This window comes from Panthera onca, chromosome B1 (assembly GCF_046562875.1).
Source record: "Panthera onca isolate mPanOnc1 chromosome B1, mPanOnc1 haplotype 2, whole genome shotgun sequence".
Lineage (NCBI taxonomy): Eukaryota > Metazoa > Chordata > Mammalia > Carnivora > Felidae > Panthera > Panthera onca.
This window is the reverse complement of record NC_138342.1, coordinates 18,281,594-18,295,932: the sequence shown is the minus strand read 5'-3', so window position 1 is coordinate 18,295,932 and position 14,339 is coordinate 18,281,594. Positions and strand designations below refer to the sequence as shown.

The following is a 14,339-nucleotide window of genomic DNA, read 5'->3' as shown; positions in this document are numbered from 1 at the left end:
AAAAATAAATAAAAAATGTTGAAAAAAAAAATTAAAAAAAAAAAAAAAAAGAGTCAGACCCTTAAACACCTGAGCCACCCAACTCCCCTAAAGTGATAGATGTTTTTATAGGCACCATTCATTCTATCATCCTTCATTATGTCCCTTTATGGCAAAGTAGGTATCAACATTTTCTAACTTCAGAGAGAGATGTGGATTATCCAGCTCGTTGCCTATGGTACATCATGAAATTGGTAGGTAAAAAAAGAATGAGGCAGAAGAGACTGAAGCCTTGAATTTTTAAACCCTCAGAGCCCTTTTAATTACTTAAAAATAGTCTTTTTTCTTCAGATTATAAAAGATACATGTGTTAAATGAATATTTGGAAACTACAGAAAATGTAAAAACATGAGATAAAATTATAAACACCCATAAACCCACCTTCCTGAAATAAACATAGCATATTTCTTTCCAGTCTTTTTTTTTTCCTGGTGATCCACATGCAGCTGTTTTAAATAAAATTAGATTCCTAGGGTAGTTTTGTTTCTTGCCTTTTCGTACCTAACTGTATATAGCAGCATTTTTCATTATCATTAAATATTATCTACAGACATTATTTTTAATGGCCACATAAATCTTACTTTGTATAACGCGTGTGTTCAATTACCTCCCCATTGTTGGTGATCCTCTGTTGCTAACAGGGATCTAAATTTTGCAGAAGGCAAACCAAATTTCAGTTCAACTCATTGGCCGTTTATGATGGTGTTCTTTGACATTTGGAGCCGGCCTAGCTCCTAAATAGAATTTAAAATCAAGGGATTTAACAATTGAAAGAAAGGTACTTGACAGCTAATCGGAGGCATTTGGGAAATATTCACTGGGCCTAACAAGGAAAATAATGGGGTTCTCAGTCTCCACATCCAGGTAACTTCCAAAGCCTGCCCTGCTAAGGTTCAATTAAGATGAGAAGGGTCAGGTAACTTTGCAGGAAGACCATAATTCCTGCAATAACAAATGTCAAATGTTGCCATTTTAGCTGTTCTGAGTGACTGCTTTGTTATTTCTAAGGGTTTTAAAGATAGTATTTGTCAATGGCAGTATCACTGACTTTTCAAAGTAATTAACTTTGTATCTAAAAATAAACTTAATTGTTTAACCACCGGTGTATTAGGCACCATGGGAGGGATGTACCACTTTCTTTGGAAATAAATCTGATTCCTTCAGTCTCTAGATTTATTTCTCCAGGAGCCGTGTTATTGTCTTGCAAAATGGCCCACCCCTCCCATTATCTCCTAAGTAGCAGTTAGGCTGGGGAGAAAACAGTTATATTGATATATGAAGTTGGAGGCAGATGCCAAGCTAATTGATCTGAGTAGGTTAAATGGGAGAAAATACTTCCAAGAATCAATAGAGGTGCTAATTCGGCTAATTGTTGGATAGTGTTTCTTTTTTAAGTGAGTGATTTTCCCAATTACTGTTTATCATGTTGATTTTTTTTACCCTAAGTGTATCAGTTTTAACTTTACTAAACCGTCTATGATATTGGTTTCCAATGTGTCTTTGTCCCAGAGTTTTTATCGCCAACCTGATGACAGGTAGTTTTCCTGAATATGCTGATCTTACAGCGTAAAAACTAGGCTTGGTCTCTTACCCAGACAAGTCCAGTGGAGACAATTTTCTGCCCGTGGCATCCAAAATAAAAACAAGAGTCCTTGTCTTACCAGAGTTGATGGGCCAAGAAATAGAAGTTGAAGCATATTATTTGAATTTACAATGATAACCAACAGACAAACTGAAGATTAATATCTTTCTAATTAAAAAACTGGGAAGAGAAAGGCAGAGTGAGTAGATAATGAACTAATTTCTTACCTGCCCATAGGTGTTGGGAGAAGGTGTGTCAGTACATGTTGCTAAGACTGACAGTTCAAGACATGGTCAATAATGGATACAAGGAGTGGACGTGGCAGGGAAGAAATAAAGTGGCAAGGAGAGAGAATGTTTTCTTTTTTCAAACCCTTATAAGTAATAATTTAAAAATAATCATAAATAGAAACACAAAGGTGTTGGGAGTTTGAAAAGAATAGTGAGTAGATAAGAAGGAAAGAGAAATCCTAGAATACTACGCTGTGAGAACTAAAAGAGACCTAAGAGAGCTAAATCTTTTCCCATTCCCCCGCTTTACAAATGACAGACTAAGAGACAGATGGTTGAATAATAGAGGATATTACAAATATCGAGACTCAAAAAGGACAAAGCAGAGTATATTCTATTGATATGCATGATATTTTCTTGGAATAATACTTGGTAAGTTCTTGCTAACCTCCACCCCCAAGCCTTTTCACTAATGCCTGAAAAGATGGGACTAAGCCTTTCATTCCAAAATGAGGGATACCCTAGGGAAAAATTTACACATTAACTCAGGTTCTGCTTGAGTAATTTTGACCTAAATTGGAACAAAGGTTTAAATGCCTGATATTAGAAGAGTACAAAACTCTGAATGCAGGGATGGAGCAACTCTGTCAATATGAGCTCAAAAAGGAATGACCAGAGGCATCTGACACAAATATTTTACATCGTAACTGTTTCCTGCTGTGTTTCCTGCTGTCCACTATCTGTCTCTGGCCTCCTTCTTTCTTTCTGCGCAATGGTCCATGATGTTCGAATTGTTTTTATGGCTAAAATCAGCATCAGAATAGGAATTTCAAATAGTTACTGCCAGATTTTGGCTGGAATCTTTGGCAGACTCCCCTGCTGGAGTGTTCACTGCCATATCAGGGTGGTGATGATAAACCTGAACCAGCACATCAACTGATGGCTAACCTGGAAGAGAGAACTTTTCAAGGCCTTTCACAGGAAAAGTGGGAGTTTGCTGACGAAAAGAATTCACACAAACATCAGGGCACCAACGAATGTCTCCCTGCAAGTAATAGGTTATCAGAGGACTTACAACAACTTATTTAAGAACAACTTCTTAGATGGTCAGCCTACTCAACTATGAAATGGACGTATTGGACCTGGCCCTGCCCCTTTTGCAAAGAGACCTACATGTGGACAAATAAATGAGACAAAGAGTCATAGAAGCTCCATGAGAAAGCACTAAGTAACCAGAAATGATTCCAAGATGTCGAACTCCGAGGTCAAGGGCCCACAGAGCATTGCATGGAGTGCTGCGCATCATAGATATTCAAACGTTTTTTATGTATGTGTAATGGAGAAAACAAGACAAAAACAGACAAAAATGCAAGTGAAAAGGCAGCATAGGATTAGCAAGGCAAATGGGCAGTCAGTGCCATGATTTCAGAGGACATCAAGTCCTCCAGAGGGACTCTGGAATGAAACTGGAAGAGAAACTTCAGTTGGACTTTGAAGGACAGGTCAGGTTAGCTAGCTGTTGGAGAAAACAGAAGACAAACAGTGGGGCAAAATATAATTGGTAAATTTATCAAATGCCTCCAGTACATCCAGTTATGATTGTCTGGTAGTCTTTTGCATATATTCTTTAGTCTTAGCCAAAACTTTCTGAGGGATAAATGTAAATATTAATATATGTTCCTAATAATTTGTATCTCATAGATAAACCATGATTTGAAAATGCTGAGTTGCCTGAGATCGCACAGCTAAACATGAGGAGGCTTGCATGACTGACCTCAAACCCCAGACTCTTAACTGGAAAGCAGATGTGTACAATGGAAACTGCAGACCACCGTGCCCTTGACAGTATGATGCCACTGAGCCCTCAAAGAGTGTTCAGTCCTGACATCCCAGAGGAGAGTCTCCTTTGTAGCCTGAACTCTGGGAAGATGTATGCATGTGTGTGTGTGCATACATATATATGCATATATATGTATAAGATGCAATATGTATATAATATATATAAGATGCAACATATATATAATACATATAGATTCAATCCTTATTATTTAGACTCTGTACTTGCAAATTTTCCCACTAGCTAAAATTTATTGGCTAAAATCAATACTTATAGATTGATAGATAGATATAGATAGATATAGATATAGATATAGATATAGATATAGATATAGATATAGATATAGATATAGATATAGATATAGATATAGATTCTGTGGCCATTTGCAGAAATACACAGAGCGACAAAAAATTTGAGTCGCCTGACATGACCGCTCCCGGCTGAGGTCCGACAAGGCAACACTCTGCCTTCTTATTTTAGCTGTCATCCTATAAACAAGAGTCTTCTTCAGGATCTGTTTAGTGCCATGCTCTTCACATTTTTGTGATTTGGGTTGGTGATTTTGCTATTGAAAATGGCACCCAAGGGCAGAACTAAAGTTGTGTCTAATGTTTCTAAGTACAAGAAGGCTGTGAAGTGATAAGGGACATGTTAGATAAGTGTCATTCAGGTAGGAGTTTCAGTACAGTTGGATGAGTTCAGTGTTAATGAACTAACAATATATTTTAAATAAGGAGTCTTTAAACAGAAACACACATAAAACAAGGTTATGGATCCATTGGTTGACAAAAATGTGACCAGAGGCTCACGAGAACCTAACCCTGTATTTCCCCCAGGAGCAATGGTTCAGTGCTCTCCAACTCAAGGTTCACAGCAACTTTATAGACATAACTACCACAAATAACAAGAATCAGCCCTATCCCCTTAAAGAAATCACCTATTGCATGCCGTATCATTCATTGGTTACATATCACAAATGAATTTACTGGATTTACTAACTCCTCTTGGGGACAGAGGCAGAAATAGAGGTGGAGAATGGGAATGGGAAGGATACGTAGGGTCCTGAGCTAGATGGACAAGCAAAGATGGATTACCACCATGGTGAAGAAGATGTCATCAGCCTTACCAGCTAAAGAGAGCTGGGCATTTGAGGTTATGGGTATAAGAGACTTTAAAGGAGGTGAGTTGGGGGCCAGTGAGAACAGGCTTTAGCTACTCATTATTTTGTCTTTACAAGCAGGATTACTGGAGGTGGTGCCTATTGTACTCAATGAGGAATTAATCAGTGGGATTGCCTTCTCTCTAAAACATCTGGTCAACTCTCCAGTCAGAGCCAGCAAACTCTGCAGTTCCCTCTTCAGTGTTTCTTCAGCTATGATTGGCCTATCCCAGTCTATGCTTCTAAACCATTCCATGGAACAGTGCACATCAGGTTGAAGGAGAATGGACTGAGTGCCCAGGGCCTGGGGCCTATTATCACAAGTTCAACACTTCTTTGAGGGTTTATGTTTTACCACAGAAACTCAGGTGAATTTTGCATTGCACTGTACAATGTACCTTGCCTACGAGTGCAACAAAAAATAACATAAAATTAGCACTTTAAGAATAATAGGTAATATGTATGGAACAGGGACCACGAGCCAGGCACTGTTCTATGCACTTTACTTTCATTGCCTTTGTTAATCCTCACAGCATGAAACAGTATGATCATTACTGTTATTATCTCCATTTTACACGTGGAGATACTAAGGGTTAGAAAGGATAATTACTTTGCCCAAGCTCACTCAGTCAATCAGTGCTGGAGGCAAGATTCAAACCCAAGCCACCTGACCCCAGAGCTCTGCTGGATCCTTGAATGTCCAACCACAGTTCCCCCTTCTCCACAGGTCTCTCCATGTACCCTATAGTGAGCTCAGTGTCCTCTGAAGTCATAAAATTCACCATCTGTGTCCCTTCCCTAATTATATACAGTAAAACCTTGGTTTGCGAGCATAATTTGTTCCAGAAACATGCTTGTAATCCAAAGCAATTGTATATCAAAGCAAATTTCCCCATAAGAAATAATGGAAACTCAGATGATTTGTTCCACAACCCAAAAATATTCATATAAAAATGATTATGATACTGTAATATAATACAAAATAATAGAGAAAATACAAAATATAAAGAAAAATAAACAAATTAACCTCTACTTACCTTTGAAAACCTCCGTGGCTGGTGTGAGGGAGACAAGAGAGAGGAGGGTTACTGTGTAGGACGACTTTCACTATCACTAACGGAATCATTGCCATCTATTGGCTCAATGGAATCTTTTTCTTTTCATACAACTTTAACAAGGAACCTATCCAATGATACTTGCTTTTGCCTCCTTTTGAGGATTTCGCAGAAGTGTGACATTGCATTGACGATCCACCCACAATCCTGCAGCAAGAGAAAGAGAGAAGAACCATTGGCTCAGTTGTGATCATGTGACATTTGACATCACATACTACTCATATTGCAAGACATCGCTCATTTATCAAGTAAAAATTTACTCGAAATGTTTTCTTGTCTTGCAAAACACTTGCAGAACAGGTTACTTGCAATCCAAGGTTTTACTGTACTCCTTATATATTGTCATTCATATGTTTAGTACAATGCACCTACCCTGGAACTTTGGGAATTCTCACTCCTAAGACCCCAACTTTGAGAAGGACAAGTCTATATGAAATTCTTGGCATTCTTTAAGCCAAGCAATCAGCTTCAATATGTGCCACAGACAGCCTTAAGGCCTCAAATGGGAGGAAGAGAAAAAGGAGGACAAAAAAAGTGGTGGTGGTAGGGCACCTGGGTGGCTCATGTGGCTGAGTGTCCAACTTCGGCTCAGGTCATGATCTCACGGTTCATGGGTTTGAATCTCATGTGGGGCTCTGATCTGACAGCTCAGAGCCTAGAACCTACTTCAGATTCTGTGTCTCCCTCTCTCTCTGCCCCTCCCCATTCACACTCGGTCTCTCTCTGTCTCTCAAAAATGAATAAATGCTAAAAAAATTTTAAAAAGCAGTGGTGAGGGAACAAAATGGAAGAAGGTAAAAATAAATTAATTAATAAAATAAATTAAAATAAAATTAATGGAGGGAGAGGAAGATGGGGTGGAAAGATAAATAAACACTGTATATGAGCCTGGGCATTGTAGACAAATCACAATCATGGCAAAAAGTATCTAATTCCATGTGTCCAATGGATTACCAATCCCACATGGGTTGACCCAAGCTCAAGGCTAGTAATTAGAAAAATAGGAGTTCTGACCTTGTATTCACTACCCATTTGTTAGGCAATCTTGAGCAATTTGACCAACTCCCAATCAACGCACCTCACTCAATCTGTTTCTTCTGCTTATTACCTCCTCTGACTGCTGCATCAGATTACTGAGAGTACAAAACGAGTGCATATTGTGTGAAAATTGGTGGGGGGGTGGGGAATCACTAAGCAGAATATTCCATTGCATTTCTGGAAAGTATGGCACATCGACCAAGGTCCCAGTCTCGGTATTAGAGATTCAAAGATACGCAAGACCTGGTCTCCACCTTCAAAGCCTCACAGTTCAGGTATAAACTCAATATGTGTTAACAAATGCTTTTCAAAACAGTATGAGAAGTGTAATAAGAGAGACATAGTCCAGGAGTAGGCAATAGCTAACTCTATCAAGGGAGGTCAGGAGGAATAGCAAAGAAAGAAAGCACAGGAGTCCGTATTTTTTTATGGAGGAAAAAAAGGTGATGAAAGACAAGAAGTAAATAAAAATGTCCAGCTTTAAGCCTATCTATTCAGTATCAAAGTAACAATGTATCTGTTAAAGCCTGACTTCCTTTCTGTGCAATTTTAATCAAGTCCAAAAGGGCACTTGTGAGATTAAATCACCATCCACAAAACCTTGATTTATCTGGGGAAAAATGGACTATTCCAGCCTCCGTCCCCTGAGCAGAACAGACAAGCCAATTTTGCCTTTAAAAAATCAACAGGTAGAGACATAACAAAGGTCATATATTATGAGGCTGCAGATGGAAATTCAGCCCCAGCAGTTACATCGACACAGTTATTACTGTTATTACAGCTAAACTTCCTCATTCCGCTGACATTATTAACCAAGACAAACGTGGCCCTGCAGCTTTATTTCATGGGGTAGATCACCTATTAAACCAAGAACAATATCATTGTCTTTTGCAGCACTTCCAAAATTGCTTCCTGCCTCTGAGAGGTGTCCTGGGCTTTTTTCCCCTTACCATCAAAATAGGCACCATCCATCTCGTACATGTTGCTGTATGGCCAGATCCTGTTTTGCATATCCCAGTATAGCCCTCCAATATTCATTCAGGTAAGAGACATGCAATTGTTGTGATCATTTGTGAAATCATCAACATGCTCTCTGGCAATCTCATTTAGGTAGTTACAGAGGGAATCAGCCCCTTCAAAAGCCCAAAATGTGTCAGAGTATTTTTTTTTTTTTCCTCTAACCAAAAATGCATGTTTCTGGATCCATTAGTAAACCTCATCCCAGAATTTGGGAGTGCTGCTTCCAGCTAGAGGAAGAAACCAAGTCTCAGACAGTTTAGGGGATTTGACTAAAGTTACACAGCTGTAGGTGGCTGAGCAGGAACTAAAACTGAGGTGAGATATACTTTTCTTCATTTATTTTTTTAGGGAAAAGCACTACTTTTTGGAAAGAGATTTGCAAGTCATTATTTGCTATGTGAGTGAGAACTAAAATTCAACCCACCTTCCTTTCGATTATGGATCAGGCTGATTTTTGCATGGAAATCTTCCTCATTAATTATACCTTTCTCATCTCAATTAATTTAGTGAGTAAATCTTTCCCACACTCCGTGTCCTGTGCCTTAGATTTGATAATGGTCCCTTCATGTCAAAGAGGGAAGAAATTCTCTCTAAGTACTGATGGTTCTGGAACTGGCAAATATTGACTATTTTTGAGGGAGTCCTATGTGACTATGTAATTATAAATAAAAATACAGACAGAAATAATGATGGCAATCACTCAATGGCATCCTCAGTTCTCTTGTGAACAGTAACCTCAAGAGGCAGAGTCCAGCAAGAAGCTTAGGACAATCTAATCCTTAAGAAAAGGGAAATCTCTTTTAGGGTGTGTGAAACTCCAAATGATCAAAGCCATCCAAGGAGGTTTGCCATATGGCTTGAGCTCTTGCACATCTTTCCTTAAATTTTTTTTCCCTGACAAAACAAACCAACATGTCGCTGTTGAACAACAACAAAATAGCAGGACTTGATGTTCCAAAGGCATCAAGGTCGGGAGTCTGACCTGCACGGGCTTCTGTGGGCTGTCTCTCCCTTGGCCTGCACTCTCCCGGCCAAGCTGGCCGACGGCAGACAAGCATGATGAGGGGAGGCAGAGCCCTGTCGTCTCAGTGGTTCCTCTGGTCTGTGGGCAGCCAGACTGATCCAGGGCCAGACCTGGCTCCCCAGCTCTTTGCCTTTTGGCGACCAGCCACCTGGAGTCTGTTCAAATGAACAAGCTGCCTTTTCTTCCTACATATTGGTTTCTCCTCCATTTGAAAACAAAACTCTTCCCCATCTGCTTGCTTCTGGGATCGCCATAATTGCATGGAGGGTAATTGGCGGCAACTCAATCTGAGGAAAACCCTGTTGATTCGAAGCACAGACTCAATAAACGTTTGTGTTTCATCGTTTTTCTAAATGGAGCCTGTGTCCCAGCCAGCTTTGCTAACGCAGGAGTGGAAATTAATGGGAGGCATATGAGGAGGAGGGACACATCAAACGGTGCTCTACCATGACCCTCTTTCTTTCTAAGAATCCTCCACTGTCAGGAGATCCATTGATTTGTCTGGATCGTGTCTCCCCAATCCATAAAGCACTGAAATAAATGATGTCAGAGTGGTGCCCTAAAGGCTGTGGGACTGCCAAGAATACAGCCATTTCCCTGACTCTGGATCTGTGAACTGTGGCCCTGGATCTGAGTACTGGACTGGTCAACTCCAACAAAAAAGAAGAAAATCATTGCCTCAATACCTGGCATTTGCTCTCTGAAATGGTTATTGTCTGCCATGAGAGAAGCAACTCGAGTTTGTACACAGTCTGAGCAGAGCACTCGTATAAGAGAATAAACTTATCATCCACACCCCTGGGTTCCAGTCCTGCCTTTGACACTCACAAGCTGTGTGACCTTCAGCATAGCCTTTAACATCTCACAACCTCCGTGTCTCATCTCTAACCTGGGAGTTAAGAATCATTTCTAACTCATTAGGTTGCATGAATGTGATCATTCATGTAAAGTTCACCTCAGTACCTGATGCGTAGAAAGTTCTGTAAAACATGGGTATTAATGCTAATTACAGTTGATGTCCATTCACTTTACTAGGCATTTACGACCTACCCAGCACTCCTTCATGCTCTGGAAACATGTAGAAGCAGCATAGCAAAGATAGACATGGTTTTGTCAATCATGGATGTTAGATACTCATAAGGGAGACAGAAGACACAGAAATGAGTTAGTAAGCAAGATCACATGAAATAGTAAGAATTGCTATGATGAAAATAAAATGAGGTAGATGGGGGTAGAGAGAGACGGGAGTGGGGACTACTACTTTAGGCAGGGTATTTGGGGAGGGCCTCTCCGAAGTGGAAATATCTGAGTTGCAACTTGATTGGTGTAGGAAAGACCTGGTGCAAAGGCTGGCCACAGGAATGGTCTTGACATGGTCAAGGGAAAGAAGAGGCCCACGGACGCTGGAAAATAGTGAACAAGGGATAAGAGAGACATGAGATGAATCAGGACTTGGTCAGACCTTGTATTTCAAGTAAGTATGTTTCCGTGCACAATGGAAGGGTCTGTGAGGAGCTAGTGCTATGTGATTTACGAGTTTAAATGTTCACTCTGGGGGCTTTGAAAGCAGTGTCATGGGCAAGAACAGGAGCAGACCAACATGAGGCCAGTGCTGTAGCCTAGTTGAGAGATGATGGGGACTTGGACTAGGGCGATAGCAGCAGAGATGGAGAGTGGTGGACAGGATTGAAGCCATGTTCTATTTGAGCAATGTCAGCCTGGCACGTGTTTACATGGATCTGATTAAGTTTAAGTTCTTTACTTCAGTCCTCAGTTCACCTGTCCAGCAGCATACACACAGGCAATAGTGAGGACTAAAATGAGATACAGTCAAGGGACTTCTCTCACTACACCATGTAATCAGGACAGGGTAGCAGAAGGTGCCTTGGCTCTTAGTCAAAAGAATCTAGAATGAGCTGGACTCCCTCATTGACTAGCTCTATCACTTTGTTCAAGCCACTCAATATCCAAACTCATTTACCTCATCTGTAAAATGCAGGGGCTCATATCAACCTCATAGAATTGTAGGGATGGTATCTGTAGAAACTGTTCTGTGAACTTTAGTGTGGTATTGAAATATAAGAAAGTATTTCCAAACAGAGAGCTGGAACAGATGGTGTCTGCTTTTCTTGATGTTTAATGCCCAACCACAGGGCCAACTGGGCCACATCTTTTTTGAGTTTCTACATTAGTTTCCTGTGGCTGCTGTAACAAATTACCACAAACTGGGTGGTTTAAGACCACAGAAACGTATTCTCTCACAATTCCAGGGGCTGGAAGTCCAAAATCAAGGTGTTGGCAAGACCATTCTCTCTCTAAAGACCCTAGGGAAGAGGCCTTTCTTGCTTCTTCAACCTTCTGGTAGCCCCAGCTGTTCCTCAATTTACAGCAATGGTAGTCCATTCTTTGCCTCCAACTCCACGTGGCCTCCTTCTCTCTGTGTCAGTATGTCTCTGTCTGCACATGGCAGTCTCCTCTCGATGTTTCTGTGTTCTCTTTTCATAAGGACACCAAATCATATTAGATTAGGGTCCACCCTGATTGAGTATGACTTCATCTTAACTTGATTACATCTGCAGAGACCCTATTCCTAAAAAAGGGTGCCAGTATCAGGGATTAGGACTTCAACACACCTCCCCGAAGGACACACAAAAAAGGAAAAACTCAAATTTGGACTGTCCTAGTGTCTTCCTAAACAGGAAAGCAAAGATCAGTTTTGAGTTTGAGGAGATGTCTTGGCAAAAAAGGCTAAATCAAGAATCCAGGGATTAGAGCCACTGGTAGATGGGATAAAATGGGACCCATTTGATGTTAAAACTAAAAATCAAGCTGGAGCCATCTGGTGGCCCCAAAGAGGGTTGTCAGGTTGGAAGAAGGAAGGAAAAGAGGGACCCAGAGAATAAGCCATGGTAGTGAGAAGGAAAGGAAGAGTTAAGCTGGTACAACTAGGGACATTGGGGACAGTTGCCACATACGTTGCATTGGTCAGACAGAGTAGGTTACCCAAAAAGAAACAAAGAAAATTCAAGGAAAGCAGGTTTCAAGTTCTGCAGCTCAGTAATTGAGCACAGGTGGAAACCCTAAAGAAATCAGACTTCAAGCCACTCCGAACTGTTATGTGTGTTTGACAGTGGATCCATCTGGCAGATGGCCATGTTCCCAGGCGGACACGTTGGAGAATTTTTTTCTAAAAAAAAATTCTTCCTTTGTTGGTTTCCTTTTTGTTTTTGCTTTAATAAAACTTCCATTTAAATCTTTTGTGAATATACACTTACCTGCGCTAAACAGAGATAGTGAGAAATAATCCCAACTTATTAACACTTCTTTTCTTTCTTAGCTGGGGAGGGACTCTAATCTAGAATTAACGAGGAGCGTTAAAGAAATTTCAAATGGAGCTTTATGGGATGTCTTCTGAAAGAAATTAATTCAAGAAATGTCGAACTTTATGTAGAAAGGAAAGAAACAGAATATTCTCTTTCCACCAAGAAATCATAGTGGCTTTCAGGGATCAAAGCAGTAGGCAAATCATTATCCCAGTGCTAGTGAAATGAAATGTGGACTTTGAATCCATAAAGTGGAACTGACGGTGTTTCCTCAACAGCATCAAGTGCTGCCCTGTGAGTTTCACTGTATCTAATTTCACCCAGGTATGTCATCTCAAACCATATTAGCATCAACGTTGTTATCAACCTCTGAGGGATATATCAATGTGTTCGTGTAGTATATGTCTCTGTGTTTATATATTTGCTTACCTGTCTCCCACACTAGACCAAAACCCCCCTAAGAGTAGAGGCGGACTTTCATCTCCATATCCCCAGGCCACTGTGTCATCAAAACCCAAAGAATGAATGCACCTCACATACAAATATCTCACCTTCTCGGAAATCTGTAAGAGGAAACTCCATGGGGATGATGACATCTGAACTGAGCTTGAAGGAAAAATAAAAAAGAACGTTCTAAGCAGAGAAAATGGAATGAGCAAATGCATGGAGGTGGCAAATAATTAAGTGAAAATTCAGAAATGGCATGTCTGAGGTTGAGACCAAAAAATTAGCTGGAGCCAAACAGTGGTCCCAAGCACATGATGCTGCCCTGACTTGCCAGACTTCAATATCAGTTGGGGTGCAAAATAGAAACAGAAGCCACCCTAGGTGTTTTAGTCGGGAAGGGATTTAACATAGGGAATTGAAAGCTAACAGGAATCCTGTAGCTGCTGGATATGTGGGTTTAGGCTGGGCCTCCAGGAACATCTCTTTGGATCAATCTACCGTGAGCCACCATGAGAGTTACTGTAGCTGAGAACACTGGAGCTATGCCAGGGTCAGAAAGCTCCTACTGCCTCTGCAGCTCCGCCATGATTGCCTCCAGGTGCTCAGGAAGCTGATGGTGGAACATGGCTGCAGAAATACCAACTTATCCATGCCCTTGTCCAAGAGGGGCAGGAAGACTGCACAAAGCCACTCGATCTAACTCCAATCCAGAGCCCTATCCACAAAGAACTCCAGGAAATGGGGTTTTAATGGAGTTTTCAGCTTTTTAACCCCTCTAACCAGAAGGAAGTTAGTGGTCTAAGGGATTTAAAGTACAGTATTACAGTGCGGATGATAAAAGGGATGGTTTGAGAAATTTCACCTGGTAGTCAAATGCGGGATGAGCGAAACAGAATCTGAAAACAGAGAAACTAATATGAACAAATGAAAAGACTTATTTTATAACATGAACTAAATATTAATCAGAGATTTTACTGACGACAAAAAAATCTTTTTTAAAAATATATCTTTCCCAGGGGCGCCTGGGTGGCGCAGTCGTTAAGCGTCCGACTTCAGCCAGGTCACGATCTCGCGGTCGGTGAGTTCGAGCCCCGCGTCAGGCTCTGGGCTGATGGCTCGGAGCCTGGAGCCTGTTTCTGATTCTGTGTCTCCCTCTCTCTCTCTGCCCCTCCCCCGTTCATGCTCTGTCTCTCTCTGTCCCAAAAATAAATAAAAAACGTTGAAAAAAAAAATTAAAAAAAAAAATATATCTTTCCTGCTTTGGAGTGTGGTGTGTGGTGTGTGTGTGTGTGTGTGTGTGTGTGTGTGTGTGTGTGTGTGTGTTTTAAGAAAACTGCTTTATGACTGATAAGGGCATTTGTCAGTAGGGAACAATGAAATACTGATAAGGAAAAAGCGTCCCTCAGCTCAGAAGGACAGCCTACAGTTGTCATCTTACACTGTGGCTTGCGGAATCCTGGAGCCATCCACGGGATTTCTTGAATTCATTCGGCATTTCAAATATCAGCTGCAGTTTTAGGTCAAG

The 14,339-nt window shown here is 40.7% G+C and overlaps 1 protein-coding gene across 1 annotated transcript in view; it reads right to left on the bottom strand.

Moving 5' to 3' along the window:
- Positions 1-14,339, bottom strand: part of LOC132692663 (cytosolic beta-glucosidase) — a 236,060-nt gene that overhangs the window by 35,592 nt on the left and 186,129 nt on the right. The window contains exon 5 of the transcript XR_013555333.2: positions 5,885-6,109. The gene's annotated coding sequence lies outside the window, so the exon portion shown is untranslated. The remainder of the gene's footprint in view (positions 1-5,884; positions 6,110-14,339) is intronic.